Genomic DNA, 13747 nt, shown 5'->3' with positions numbered 1-13747 from the left:
CTTATGCTTCCATGCTTTGAAACAGCATGTGTTTGTTCACACTAAGAGAATTCAGTTTTCTTTCTTTTTTTTTCTTCTCTTTTCATTTTTTTAAAGGCAGATTACTTTGTAGGGAGGATGTTTTAAAAGCTTATTTGAGTAGATTGCAAATTTTGATAATCCTCTTGCTTCTTCCAGCTCTTCTGGATACTCATTTCTCACTTACCTTCCACATAGTGGAAGCTGTTTTTTAGTATGCAACTTTCTTCACCAGCCTGCTTCTTTGATACCAAACTTAGTCTCTTTAGCCAAAGAGCTCTAAAATATGTAATTTCAACATTAGTTAATAAAGAATTACCTCAGATTCTGGTTATGCTCTCATGTATGACAGAGAGTATGGTTTTGGGAGACAGAGAGTATGGTTTTGGGAGAAGCATTTAAACTCTGCGGTGGTAGACCAATATCTGGCTAGCACAGATGTCCCAGTGAATGGTTATTATAAAATATTCAAGAACTTCTGAGCGGAAATGGTTGGGTTTTTAGCTTTAGAAACTAAAGCTTTAGAAACTTAAGCTAAAGGAGGTGGGGGGAGAGAGAGAGAGAGATGTATGACTCAGAGAGAACCCTGAGAAAAAGCTATGGAAGAACAGGACCAAATTGCAGAACAGAAAACAGTGCTAGAACTGACTGAGGTCAGGTAGTGTGACAATATGAAATTATCTTATAAATCTATATGCTCTTTCAGACATTGCCAACTTGGCCAAAAAAATAAAAAACACTATTAGAGAAGAATGAAGAACTACCTTAATGAATGAAGGCCTCTAATTATGAGTAAAATTGCATCAGAAATATAAGTCATATCTCATGTCTGATGTCAATAAAAGTCCTGCTTTTGGAAACATTACATTTTATTAGTGCAGTTCTAAGCCTTAGATCACAATCTATTTTCATGAGGTTTCTTTCCTACCTTTGCTACTTGTGAAATGAGACAGGCATAAGAACAAGAAAAGAACTTTATCATATAACAGTGACATTCTTAGGCAGAAAAAAAATTCAAAAACAATCCCTTTAGTGTGCAAAACCTTTCTATTCCTTGAATATAAAGGAATAGAATATCAGTCAGTCAGTGTATTACAAAAAGTCCTCTTACAAAAAAAGGATGCAGATTTGCCTTAGAAGGAGGCTGTTTTTTCTACACAGGGTTTTCTGATAAATCATTTGATTCTAGGAAAGATTTATACATATTTATGTTATAAGAAATTCTGCTAACAAGTATTTTTTTTCCTTTCCTCACTTTCTCCTCTTCATAATGACTTGTGGGAGAGGAGTTCTGGGGTCACTTTTTTTGCATCTGAAATTCTTACCTCACTGAATCCATACCTTAAACATGAAATAAAGAAGTACTGAGCCAATACAAGTTTAAAAACATCAGCCATTATTCACTGTTTATTACTTTAGACAAGAATTCTATGCATTTATTTTTCAGCATTTTATATTTCTGTTGCACTGCCAGTGGATGGCCATTCACAGGGAGGGGAATCATCATGACAAGGAATGTCTAAGACATGGTCTACCGGATCAGACTTTGGATAACAAAAGGAGAAGTACAGAATGGCCACACTTAGAATATCATCAGAGTAGGCCAAAGAAGCACATAGTATTTGGAGAGCTGAATTTAGGAACTCATCTTCATGCTGGTAGGTGATCTCTGCATTTCCACAGGATCAGCAGCAGTGTATGGGGACTCCCACCTGTACTACTGTAATCACATAAATGCCAATACTGGGTCAAACTGAAAAATCCATCCCACTATATATGTAAGAGTTTAAAAACAGGATGCTTAAAGAAAGGTATAGTAACAGGTCAAACATTGTAATGATTTTTTCCTCAATATACTCTCCCAGCTTTCAAAAATCAATGAAATTTCTGAGCTACAGATTACATCTATGTTTAATATGCCTTCAGTAGGCAATCTGTTCCCACTTAGTTTTGGGGTTGACAAATTCAGCACAGCACTGTATTCTATAACACTTCAAATTTTTTTAACACAGCACCACAAATTTTCTTAGCACAGCAGGCTGGGTAGTCGGGGCAGTGAATCGAGGCAGTGATGTGGGTGATTGGGACAGGGAAGGGGCTGATGGTCAGGGCTCCGAGGTGGCTCCTGAGTGCAGGGGGAGGCCCCTGCTGAGGTATATCAAGGCCAGACAGCTGCAATATGGCCCTGAGCCTAGGCATCCAATACTAGGAGAGGCAGGAGGGGGAGAACTCACTCAGGGCTCTGACAGGAGCAAAAGGCAGATGAATTCCTTGGTTTCTACTCAGGAAGTCTCACCTACAGACATTTTGCAGGGAAAACCTGCAGTGATAACATGGATGGCATTAGTTACTGACATCTAAATAGTTGTGTAGGTAGCTTCTATTCTACTGTACCAAAACCTGTCAACCCTGCCAGTGCAACTTTGCAACTAAGATTTGTTCTGTGAGGTGCTTTAATTTCACATTTTGTCTCTATAGGTCAGAGCACTGGAAAGTAGGTCATAAAGTAATGAAAAGAACAAGATCGTATCTTGTTCATTCATTAAACCTCAGATAACTTCAAATGCGTGGCACCACTCATACAGCAAAGATTCACTGCTGTTGCACCAACACTTGCCTTGAAGAAAGATCAAGAAAACTATGTAAGTTGACTGTCTCCTTAGATTGAGCTTATGAGTTCATGAGTGACAAAGTCACTGTATCATTTTCAATAAATTTCTGACTTGACACACAACAGCAATATCTCATTTGAATAAATAGCATCAATACTTGCCTCAAAGTAGATTCCTGCACCACTTTTAACTGAGTTGTAAATATTTAATTTGTTAGGCAGGTACCTGCAGCACTGTGAAGCTGCAGCCTCCCAGATCACAATTACAACTTGTTTCTGAACTGGCAGAGTCACTTTCCTGATGGGACCTGGAATGAGAGTTTCTCTGATGCTTCATGTTCACCTCTGTAAAGATCTTCCTCAGATCCATACTCCAGCATCAGTGCTGAACACCTCATATGCCTACAATCACATGGAACAACGCTGTGCTAACTGTTCCCCACCTGAAACCTGAACCTACAGAAGAAAGTGCAAATGTCAGTGTCTTGCACGTAAAAGCTGCTCTCCAGGGAGTCCTCCCACCTTCTCAGTGTATAAACTGAGGCACTTCCAGCACCCACAGGCTGTTGAGGTTACAAACATTAAGTAGCAAAAAATAATTCTCTTTTGCTGAGATATTACATATTATTGCACTGGATGAAAAATCCCATGTAAAATTGGGAAGCCTTAGTGTTGCTTTTAGCAACCTGGAAGCTCAATAAACTCTGAAAATTAAACAAAACTCCAGGTGTTTTTGAAAGCATCCTGTCACTATTCTGCTTAATGCAATTGCCTTAACATGTTTTTATTATATTGTCAAAACAGCTATAAAAACAGTAATCACTTAATCTATACTTCTGTGTATAATTAAACCAACTTCTATGGCCCTTCTAATTCTCCTCAATAAGATGTTGAGTATGCCCTGATATATGAGAATATTTACTTATCTCCTATTCACTGTAATTGACAGTTTCACCTTTTTTTCACATTTCTTATTCTCTTTCCTCTTTATTTTCTTATTTTTATTTCCTCGTTGTTCCTTTATAACACTAATAGTTCAGTACTTTACAATGAAACAGGTAAGTTTCATTTGCTGAGGCAAAGGCACTGATATGTTTCTCAAGTTTTAGATTTTTGAAGAAAGAATTGGGAGTTTCGCTGATCTGTACAGATAGTTAGGGTACAGTTAATTTCTTTTTTTTTTTCTTTTTTTACAATTAAACACAGAAATCATAGTTCTACAAAACCTCCACACAAGCTTTTGCTAAGACTGCCATAGTATTAAACTCAATTGAGTTGTTATATCATATTGGATTATTTTGCTTTAGAAGTCCCTAGCTGTGAGCATAATTTGCCAGATAAAATCTAATATGTTTAATCTACACTGCTAAATCAGTTTATCTTCAAATTACATAGTGTCATTTCAAATCTCGGTAGATTTTTTGTTATCTGGGATTCAATTTTTAAAGTTTGGTATTTTCAAAATACATTAGGCAAAATCTGTATTTCTACTGGCTAGTGTGAAACTTCTTTTTGTCTGCTATCTTGATCCTAACCACTATGCAGGAAGAGAGAGCCCATTAAAAATGCATGACAGAAGAAATTAAATTATTCTTGTTTTACTCAAAGATTAAGGTAACATTTCCACACTGTCCAAAACAGGACTGGGGTCATGAACCTGCATTTTACGTAGCTCCAAATAAGTCTGAGTTTTGATGGGAGAACTATATATGCACGGAAAGAAAAAAGGACTTTTCCTGCTTACCTCCTCAGTGTTTTCACATCTGATGTCCACACAGAAAGTTTCTGTGTCCCTATGAGTTTTGGGACAGGGAATCAATACTGCATGAAACTCTGTCTGGGAGAGCTGATGTAAAGGAATATCATGTAGGCTTGATGCAACAGAAACTGGGGAATCACTAAGGAGGGGATAGAGAGAAAAAGTGAGTTAACCTAGATGACAGCATATAAACATCAGCTCTGCCAAGGTACTCTCAGGTTATACAGATGGGGCAAGATGGCTTTTGTGAAGGCTACTCTGAAAGATGAAGCTGTTGTTAAGGCATAAAATAATGAAACTTGCACTGGATTTTTCTTTGTTTCAAAACGAAGAAAGGTTCAAAACTGTGATGAGAAAAAGGCCAGAGAAGATTGAGGGAAAAGAATCAGAGAGAAGGAAAAGGACATGAGTGAAGTCATAGGAGGAAGGGGTGAAAGTAATAATGAGGATCGTCAAGAGACCAGAAGACGTAAGATTCCATGAAAGGGGAAAGTTAGGGAACACCAGGTTTAAAACATCTGTGTCGATACTGAGGAAATTACAAAATAGCATAGGAAAGAAGGGAAAGTCAAGGAAAGGTGTTGCTGCCATCATTCTCTGTTCCCTTTCAGAAAGGTCTGCCTGTCTCATTTTACTGTCTCAAAATTGTCTCCTATTGTGACTCTTATCTTCAGAAGTCCATTTGACCATTTCTTCAGTTAGCAATGTCTTCTGTGGTATCACGTCGCATATATGGCTGTGCCATACTAAGCCTGCAATATCGCAGAGATATTTGAACTTTAAATTTTCAATTGCTTTCCTTTTTTCCCCCTCTTCTTTAAAGCATGGACTTTGATTAGATCTACAAATGTATTATATATCCTTCCTTCCTCATGTTCTCACTATCCCTAACTGCTCACAGCTACTGAATTTTGTCTTCAAACACTACCTCATGCCTTGGAATTACAAACTGGATATATATTTTAGGAGAGACAAATGGCAGTTTAAAAAATAGTGAGCATTTAAGAAAGCCTGAATTCAATCTTTGCTCATATACTCTTACACATCTCGGATGGGTAATGCATTTCCATCATTTATTACTAGGCTCTGTTGCAATGATAAGCACCATTTGGAATATATGATTTTGTAATTCGGTCTAACGCACTAAATCCAGACACAGTGGTGCAAGAATTGAACACCATAGCAACAGCTTTATGTACCTGCAATTTTTCATCATCTGCTCTCCTGGCACTTTCACGAAATCAACATCGTTTTGGTGGTCACTTTGCCTGCTTCATTGCTGCATACTGGAAGATAAACCCCAGTGCCTGCTCTTTATTACTGGGTATTTTTAGCTAACTGTGTTGATTTAGCCTTAATTACTTATAAGCAGTGTCAGATAAATCAAATATTTCCAGGTGTGTATTTCATTAAAGCGTTTTAATCAATTTTATTAAGGCAGTAACTCACCAAATCAACATGCTTAATTGGCCAAATAAGTTACACAGAGAGTAAGAATAGTGTCACAGTCAAACTGAAGGCTTGGGTAAAACAAAATCTATACTCATGATGGACTGCACACCATGAAAGATCTTGGACAAGTCATCTATACCTAAAACTTCACATTTAGATATAGATTTTAACTCTTTCCTATTTTCTTACCAAGACTTTCTAATGAACAAGAATAACCCAGCAAACCATCACAAGACTATGAGTTGCTGTTTCTCCTTTTCTCCTCTGCCTTATCAAACAACTAGTCTCAGACTAATCCTTTTCCAAGACTATATTCCTTCAAGCTGCAGGCCAGGTGTGGCACTAGCCTATAAATGAGAGTTGTTGTCTCAGAACCGTCAAAGAAATGGAAGTCCAATATATCTCTTCTATTCCTATCATTTAGTCCAATAGGTTGCTTAAGTTTGGTGTCAGCCTAACTTTCTAATTTGACTTCTGAATTATTTAAAGAATTCAACAGTCCTTTGATGTCATGAGGGTTAGCCTACCATGGACAACAGAAAAACCCGGACAGTGTGTTGACTGACCTTTCTTGCCCTAATTTGGTTGTCTTTGCACTGTGCTCTGGATTTTGAAGGGCCTTGGCCTGAATTAACATGATTTTGCACAGTATTCGACTTAGGTCTCACGTGCTGCTTAAAGCACCGAGTAACAGAGGGCAAGAATGGCTCTGTGCAAAACCAGCTCAAGTGTCCCTGCCCTCCACTCCATGTTTTCTGTTGTGGGGCACGGTGCAGGGACTACCTGTTCATGGAATGAGCTTGCCTTTGCCTGCACTTTTTAGCTTAAACTTAATGCTGCTTGAATGTGACTGTGCTTTCTCTTCACACAAACTACCCTTGAAGCAGTACTGCAGTAATTTTATGCCTGTGTTAATAAACGAGGTTATTGATACACTGGTGGCACAACCAGAGGCTTGACAGTAAAAAACCTACGACAATCTGAATATTTCCAGTTACTGTCATGTGCTTTGTCAAAATCTGTTAAAATATAGGAAAGTACCTATATAGTAAGTTTCCAAATTAGGCTATTTTCATACGAATGTAAACGCTCTGGAAGTTTACAAATACTCTAACAGCAAACTCTGTTAAGTCCTGTATGTTTTCAGATTCCTCAATCTCTCGGACAGCACGTTTGTCCAGCACTAGAAGCCAATTAACAAACATAATACCTACAAACAAAAATATTGTAGCTTTGTCACATAACACTGCCATACTATTTTAACACCTCCATCAAACAGCAGAAATCAGCAGAAGTCTTGCAGGCCACTTTATTGGTGAGTAAGAATGCAGAACGTATGAAGAGTCCATCTCCCCAGTGTAATTTGCTTTTCTCCATGTAGATGTTCACACCCTTCTAACAGGTTTCAGAACAATACTCTCCCTTGAGAGTACTTGCTCTTGCTCAGGGATCTCTCTGTCTCAACAACAGAAGAATCATATATTAAACAAAGTGGAGGAGGATAATCTCCAGATTGTTGTACAGATCTGTATTCTAGTGCCACTGCCTCTACTTAAAACCTAGAATAGTAGCAGACAATACCACTGCTACTATTAGTAAATACTCCCAACACTGAATATTTGATTGCATTCTAAGAAAATTTATTTGTTGTGACAATACTGCCAAGCAGCAGCTGGTGTTTATTCTGGGGTTTTGTTCCAGCTCCATCAGAGTTAACAGAGTTTTATACAAGTCCTATTTCACAGAATCTTATGGAAAAAAGAACAGTAGCAGTACTTCAGAAAAAAAAATTGTAGTAATCTAATTTCTGTAAAGATAGTCAAATAAATATGAAGTGAATCTTTCCAGGAGATGAGAGCTAAATATCCTGCTGAATTCAACAGTTTTACAATACACAAGGAACAGTTAACTATATTAACCAGCAATACATGAAACAAGCAAGGAAGGAAGAGTAGCTTTCTTGCCTCTGGCAGTGCACAGCACCATCTCTGGACACTGCTAAGCTATCCATGCCAACTGCGATTTTTCTTTTTGGCTTATGAAGCTACTTCTGAAAAGCTGAATGTTTGCCTTTGGAAAACAATAGGCTGACCCAAATAGCAAGGTTTATCAAAGTATTATGAAAATAGTGCCAAATGCTTTCCAATGCTTTGAAAAGTATTTTTTGGCTATCTAAGCCCCTTTTTCACTGTGGAGCTTTTAGCGTCATCTATCTGTAGCACAGGATCTTTATTCACAAAAATATAGCAGTAATATTACCATTTTTGTCTATTACTCACTAATGTGCAGAAGGAGAGAGAGTTTGGCAGTAAACACGCTTGAGTTCATTCCTCCATTTGTTTTATTTATTCTTGCAGTCTATTTTAAATGGATTCTCTCTTGGGCTTCTTGCTTCTGCAAGCAGTAAATCAGGCAGTGGAGCGAAAGAACACTTGAAAGGATCGCAGCACCATTTGGGCTTAAACAGCTCCATCGTATCAGGGAAAAAAGGTCAACTCCACTGTAATGAACCCAGTGTTTAGGAAGCTAGTGTCTTGTGCTTTTTCACCTAAATGTTGTTTTAATGTATGTATGTGATCTTATTATTCCTATTGTGACTGTATGATCAGACCAATGCAATTCCATTCCTCCTGAAAAATGGTACTCAACATTTTGCTCTTAATCCAGAGTTCAAATATGCATGGGTGTATAAAACTATAGAATAATTGCCTTCACGTTCATATGTTGCTATTCAAGTTTCCCCCACAAAAAAAACCCAAAACTTCCAGTTTTCACCTAGCTATAGGGTGAGAGCCATAAGGTGTAGAAATTGGAAAATGCCACATTAGCCCTCAGTATAAAATGCAAAAGGTTAATTAGATGATAATGTATAGACCTTTTCCCGTACCTCTTCATAGCAAATAAAAAAACACTTCAGGAGAAGTAACCTGCAAGAGATGAAATATGCAAGCATGTGAACATTCATGTGGTAAAGAAAAGTTTCATTATTCATGTTTACCTGTGTAATGATTGACCTGCTTTTCAGTGAATGTTGTCTTCTATTTCTATGTCATCTTATCACATTAAAGAGGAGAAGCTCATCTACCAGGGGATCAGGCCTAGTCAGCATGGGTTTAGGAAATATGTAGTAGACTTGGACTTCAGCAAAGCCTTTGATACTGTCTCCCATGGCATTCTCCTGGATAAGCTGGCAGCCCACAGCTTGGACAGGTGCACTCTTCGCTGGGTTAAGAACTGGCTGGATGGCCGGGCCCAGAGAGTGGTGGTGAACAGTACTGCATCCAGTTGGTGTCTGGTCACTAGTGGTGTCCCCCAGCGCTCAGTACTGTTTAATATCTTTATTGATGATCTGGATGAGGGTATCGAGTGCACCCTCAGTAAATTTGCGGATGACACCAAACTGGGTGGGAGTGTTGATCTGCCTGAGGGTAGGAAGGCTCTGCATAGGGATCTGGACAGGTTAGACAGATGGGCTGAGACCAATGGCATGAAGTTCAACAAGGCCAAGTGCTGGGTCCTACACTTTGGCCATAACAACCCCAAACAGCACTACAGGCTGGGGGAAGAGTGGCTGGAAAGTGGCCCGGTGGAAAAGGACCTGGGGGTATTGGTGGACAGTCGGCTGAACATGAGCCAGCAGTGTGCCCAGGCAGCCAAGGCAGCCAACAGCATCCTGGCTTGTATCAGGAATAGTGTGGCCAGCGGGACTAGGGAAGTGATTGTCCCCTTGTACTCGGCACAGGCAAGGCCGCACCTCGAGTACTGTGTCCAGTTCTGGGCCTCACAGTTCAAGAAAGACATTGAGGTGCTGGAGCGAGTCCAGAGAAGGGCAACAAAGCCGGTGAAGGCTCTAGAGGGTATGTCCTATGAGGAGGGCCTGGGGGAACTGGGATTGTTTAGCGTGGAGAAAAGGAGGCTGAAGGGAGACCTTATTGCTTTGTACAACTACCTGAAAGGAGGTTGTATTGGGGTGGGGTTCAGCCTCTTCTCCCAGGCAACTAGCAACACGACTAGAGGACATAGCCTCAAGCTGTGCCAGGGGAAGTTCAGGTTAGACATTAGGAAGCATTTCTTCTCAGAAAGGGTCATTAGACATTGGAACGGGCTGCCCAGGGAGGTGGTGGAGTCACCATCTCTGGAGGTATTTAAGAAAAGACTGGATGTGGCACTTAGTGCCATGGTCTAGTTGACACAGTGGTGTTAGGTCAAAGGTTGGACTCGATGATCCCAGAGATCTCTTCCAGCTTAGTTGATTCTGTGATTCTGTGATCTAGTTGCTGTCCAGCCTTTGCAGTTTGTAAAGTGCCTGACCTCTCTTGTGCTAAATCTAGAGGATGGCATTAAAAACTCTTAAGGAAATGGAGTTCAAAATTCCCTAAGAACTTCTAATTAATATGCTGGATTGGAGGGCACAAATAATGTAGAAAATAATCAGCATCACTAGCCACAGGTTATCAATAACACAACACTCACAGTCTAATTAGAGGAATAGGGACAGCAGCCCATGTTATATGTTTCCCTCTTTAACACAAATTGGCCATATTGGCACCAGGCCAGAGTTCACTGCTTTTGAAATAATAGGATGTAAAGTGTAGATAGTGCCACAAATTAGGTTAAACACATAATGATCACAGATGTGGAGGAAATAGTTTGAAAATGCAAATGCAAATAGATTAAAATACTACCTCTGGTTGCAATTTAACATTTGCTACTATAATATTACAACCACATCTCTATAATGTATAACTAGGGCACGAAGCCAGTCCCATTTACAAGAAAAGTAATACTAAAGTAATGGCTATACTGGGACATGTTAAAAACATCTCCACATCTACTCTTCTGATTGTATTTTAGGTTAAAACTATCTACATTCATTTGAAAACCATAATTATGTTATAATTAGATATTGATCATTACACATAATGCTTTCACACACCGTTGCCTAATTTTTTTTTTTTGTTAAGGTTTCACTCTAGTAAACCTTTAGAGTCAAATTTATCTTTATCATCTTTATTATTATTTTCCCTTAATGACCTGACATCTCAATGCAGGAGATTAGAAAGGAGGCAAGAGGGGAAAAGAGTCACTAATGTGAGTCTAAAAGTCCAAGCTATCAGTGAGTTCACGATTTTAGCTTCCAAAATATTTTGAAGCAGCCTGTTGATGGTGCCTTTTGGGAAAGCTTCTCAGAGACATGGTACCTGATTGGATGCACGTTTGAGCAGCTATTTTCTTGTGACTTTATGACATTACTTTTTCATAAACTTTGCCATGATCTAAAAAAAATGCAATGGGAGGAAACAGGTAAGAAGGAGAAAAAAAAGAAAAAAAAAAGAGCATGAAAAATGCAGGCATGAAACTATAGTGAAAAGACTGAGTACAGAGGAAGGAGATGACAGAAGTCAATAAGCCAGTCAGTTCAGGGCAGAGAAAATTCTGCCAAAGCTGTAAAAAACCTAATCAAATATATATAAGGCAGCAAGAGAAAGTTTCTGATGATCTAGTTGTTGGCCATCACTCATGCTGTTTGCTTTAAGTAAACTGAAAGCTCAATTCTTATAATATATTCAATTTAGCATCTCAGTATGACTCTTGCTATTTAATTTAAAAAGCAGACTTCAAATGAATGACAGACTCATTAACATGTTACAATCAACTGGAAAGACAGGAGATTTTTCTATTTGAGAAATAGTATGCTTAAAATTTGATATAGATTGTAGAAAAGAAATGTTAAGGAACATGAGAAGAAATGTGAGGGCTATCATCTGTTTTCATTCAGATGAAAAATCTCCTGTGATTTATGTAAGGGTAAAATAGAAAACAACCTGATAGGTACATTGTAGCAAGAAACCACATGTGATGTCTGCCTACCACTACTGGACATTTAACATGTCACTATTATTTCACTAAATAATCACAGAAATACAGAAATTATCTAGTCCATGCCAACTTATTCCAGATATCCCTCCTTTCAGTTTCTTCTGTAATGAGAATTCTGGTCTCGGGATCTTTCCTTAAAGGCTATTTAGAGGTGAATATGATGGCTTTTACATCCTATTAGCTGATCATACACTGGTGCAGAGCAAGTATTTGTTAGCTGGTTTACACATGGCACCCTACCAGCCATTCTGAATCTGCCCTGGGGCTGCATCAATAAAAAGCAGTGTGCCAGAAATCCAAATCTGGGCCATGGTCTAATAAAACTATCCTGCATATCTGATCCATCAGTAATGTCTCATTCTGGGCTTTTTCACTCGACCCTCGGGTATTTGAATACTGCTTCAGAGCAATCGATTTATGTACTTATTCTTGACACTATGTTACTTAAAAAACTGTTTCACAAATTGATTCAGCATCTCTTTTAAGCAGTTAAACTGAAGTTCTCTGAAGAGTTACAAAGCTTAAGCTTTGTAATTTATTAGTAGAAATAACAAAAATGAATAGTCACTGCCACACAAGAAAGACTTCTTAGGTGCCTTGGTGTCTTCTGCTTCAGTTCTCTTCTGCGAATCAGGCATTGTTAAAATCAGACACTGACATTTCTCATTTTATGCTCCATTTCAGCATGATATAGTTAATGTTAGACTTTAAGACCACAAACTTTACAGTAGCCTTTTATTGCTGCTCCGTGTCTTCCTGACTTCAAAATTCTCCTGAGCTTTAATTAGCGTCTCTACATCCCTTACATTTTCAACCTCTTTTAAAAAGCAGCAGGTTCTCTCACCAAACACTGCCTCAGTTTAATAGTTATTCTCTTAACTAAACTCTTAGGTACAAAACACGCAATCAGAAGCACAATCTGCACTCTTCCTTCCACAACAGGAATGAGATTCCCAGACTTGGAACCAGAGTATTACTGCTGGGTTGGATAATTAACAAAAAAAAAAAAAAAAGAACTGAAGAAGGACCAAGACTGAATACTGAACAAAACTTTTCTTTCTTCCCAGTCAGAGGATTAGTAAGTGGCTGAACTATATGAGGACAGGGGAGGAAGCATAGTTCCTTAGATTTTTTAAGGAAAAGGAGGAAAACATTAAAGTTACAAAGTGGAGTATTAATGACAACAATTCCCTAACATGTGAAAGAATTTGTCACGGGGTATTTGAAAACAACGGTAAAAGGAAAAGGCTGATCTTATGTCACTGGAACTAAATAAAACAGACTGGTGGCAAACTTCTTGGCTTCAGATGGCATTTTGTAAGGAACACAGGTACCAGGAAAAAACTAGCAAAATACCTTGCATGGAAGAACTGCACAGCTAAAAGTGTCACTGGAGCTGATGATCTCTGGAAATACTGAAAAAAATGCTCAGGTTCTGCAACAGAAGTTCATCTGTACCTGACAGTAGCAAGCATCAGCAAAAAGGAAGACTTTCAGATGATAGCTTAATTTTCAACAGTACCCCTGAAAAGCTCCATAACTTGTAATAGCTGTAACAAGTTTCCAGAACTAAGGCTTGGGAAGCAAACTGTGAAGCTGTATGGTAGAAAGGAGAACAAGTATTTGAGATTATGTAAGAAATGAAACACAGAAGGGAGTATTTCTCAGGGAATAACAAAAACCCAAAAAACAACCAACAAATGAACAAAAAAATAAGACAGAAGATTTTGACAGACGTAAAACTGAAGAACCATCCCAGAGTCTTAAAAAAGAAAGGTTTGAAGGACAATGCTTGCAGGATGCTGGAAGACGCAGCGATCAGACTTTGCCACTCTCTATACCCATTTTATAGAGCTGATGGTATCTTGACACAGCAGCTGTAATAAAGAATCTCAGATACTACAAGACTGAAGGCAGAAAAATATGCCAACCAAGCCACAGCCTAATTAAACAGAACATGTAGCACCACAAATTCTAATAAACGTTACTTTTTTTTTTTTAGATAATTCCCAGCTTTGCCCAGAAGA

Source organism: Nyctibius grandis, chromosome 3 (genome assembly GCF_013368605.1).
Source record: "Nyctibius grandis isolate bNycGra1 chromosome 3, bNycGra1.pri, whole genome shotgun sequence".
NCBI classification, from domain to species: domain Eukaryota; kingdom Metazoa; phylum Chordata; class Aves; order Nyctibiiformes; family Nyctibiidae; genus Nyctibius; species Nyctibius grandis.
Note: the sequence above shows the minus strand (reverse complement) of the source record.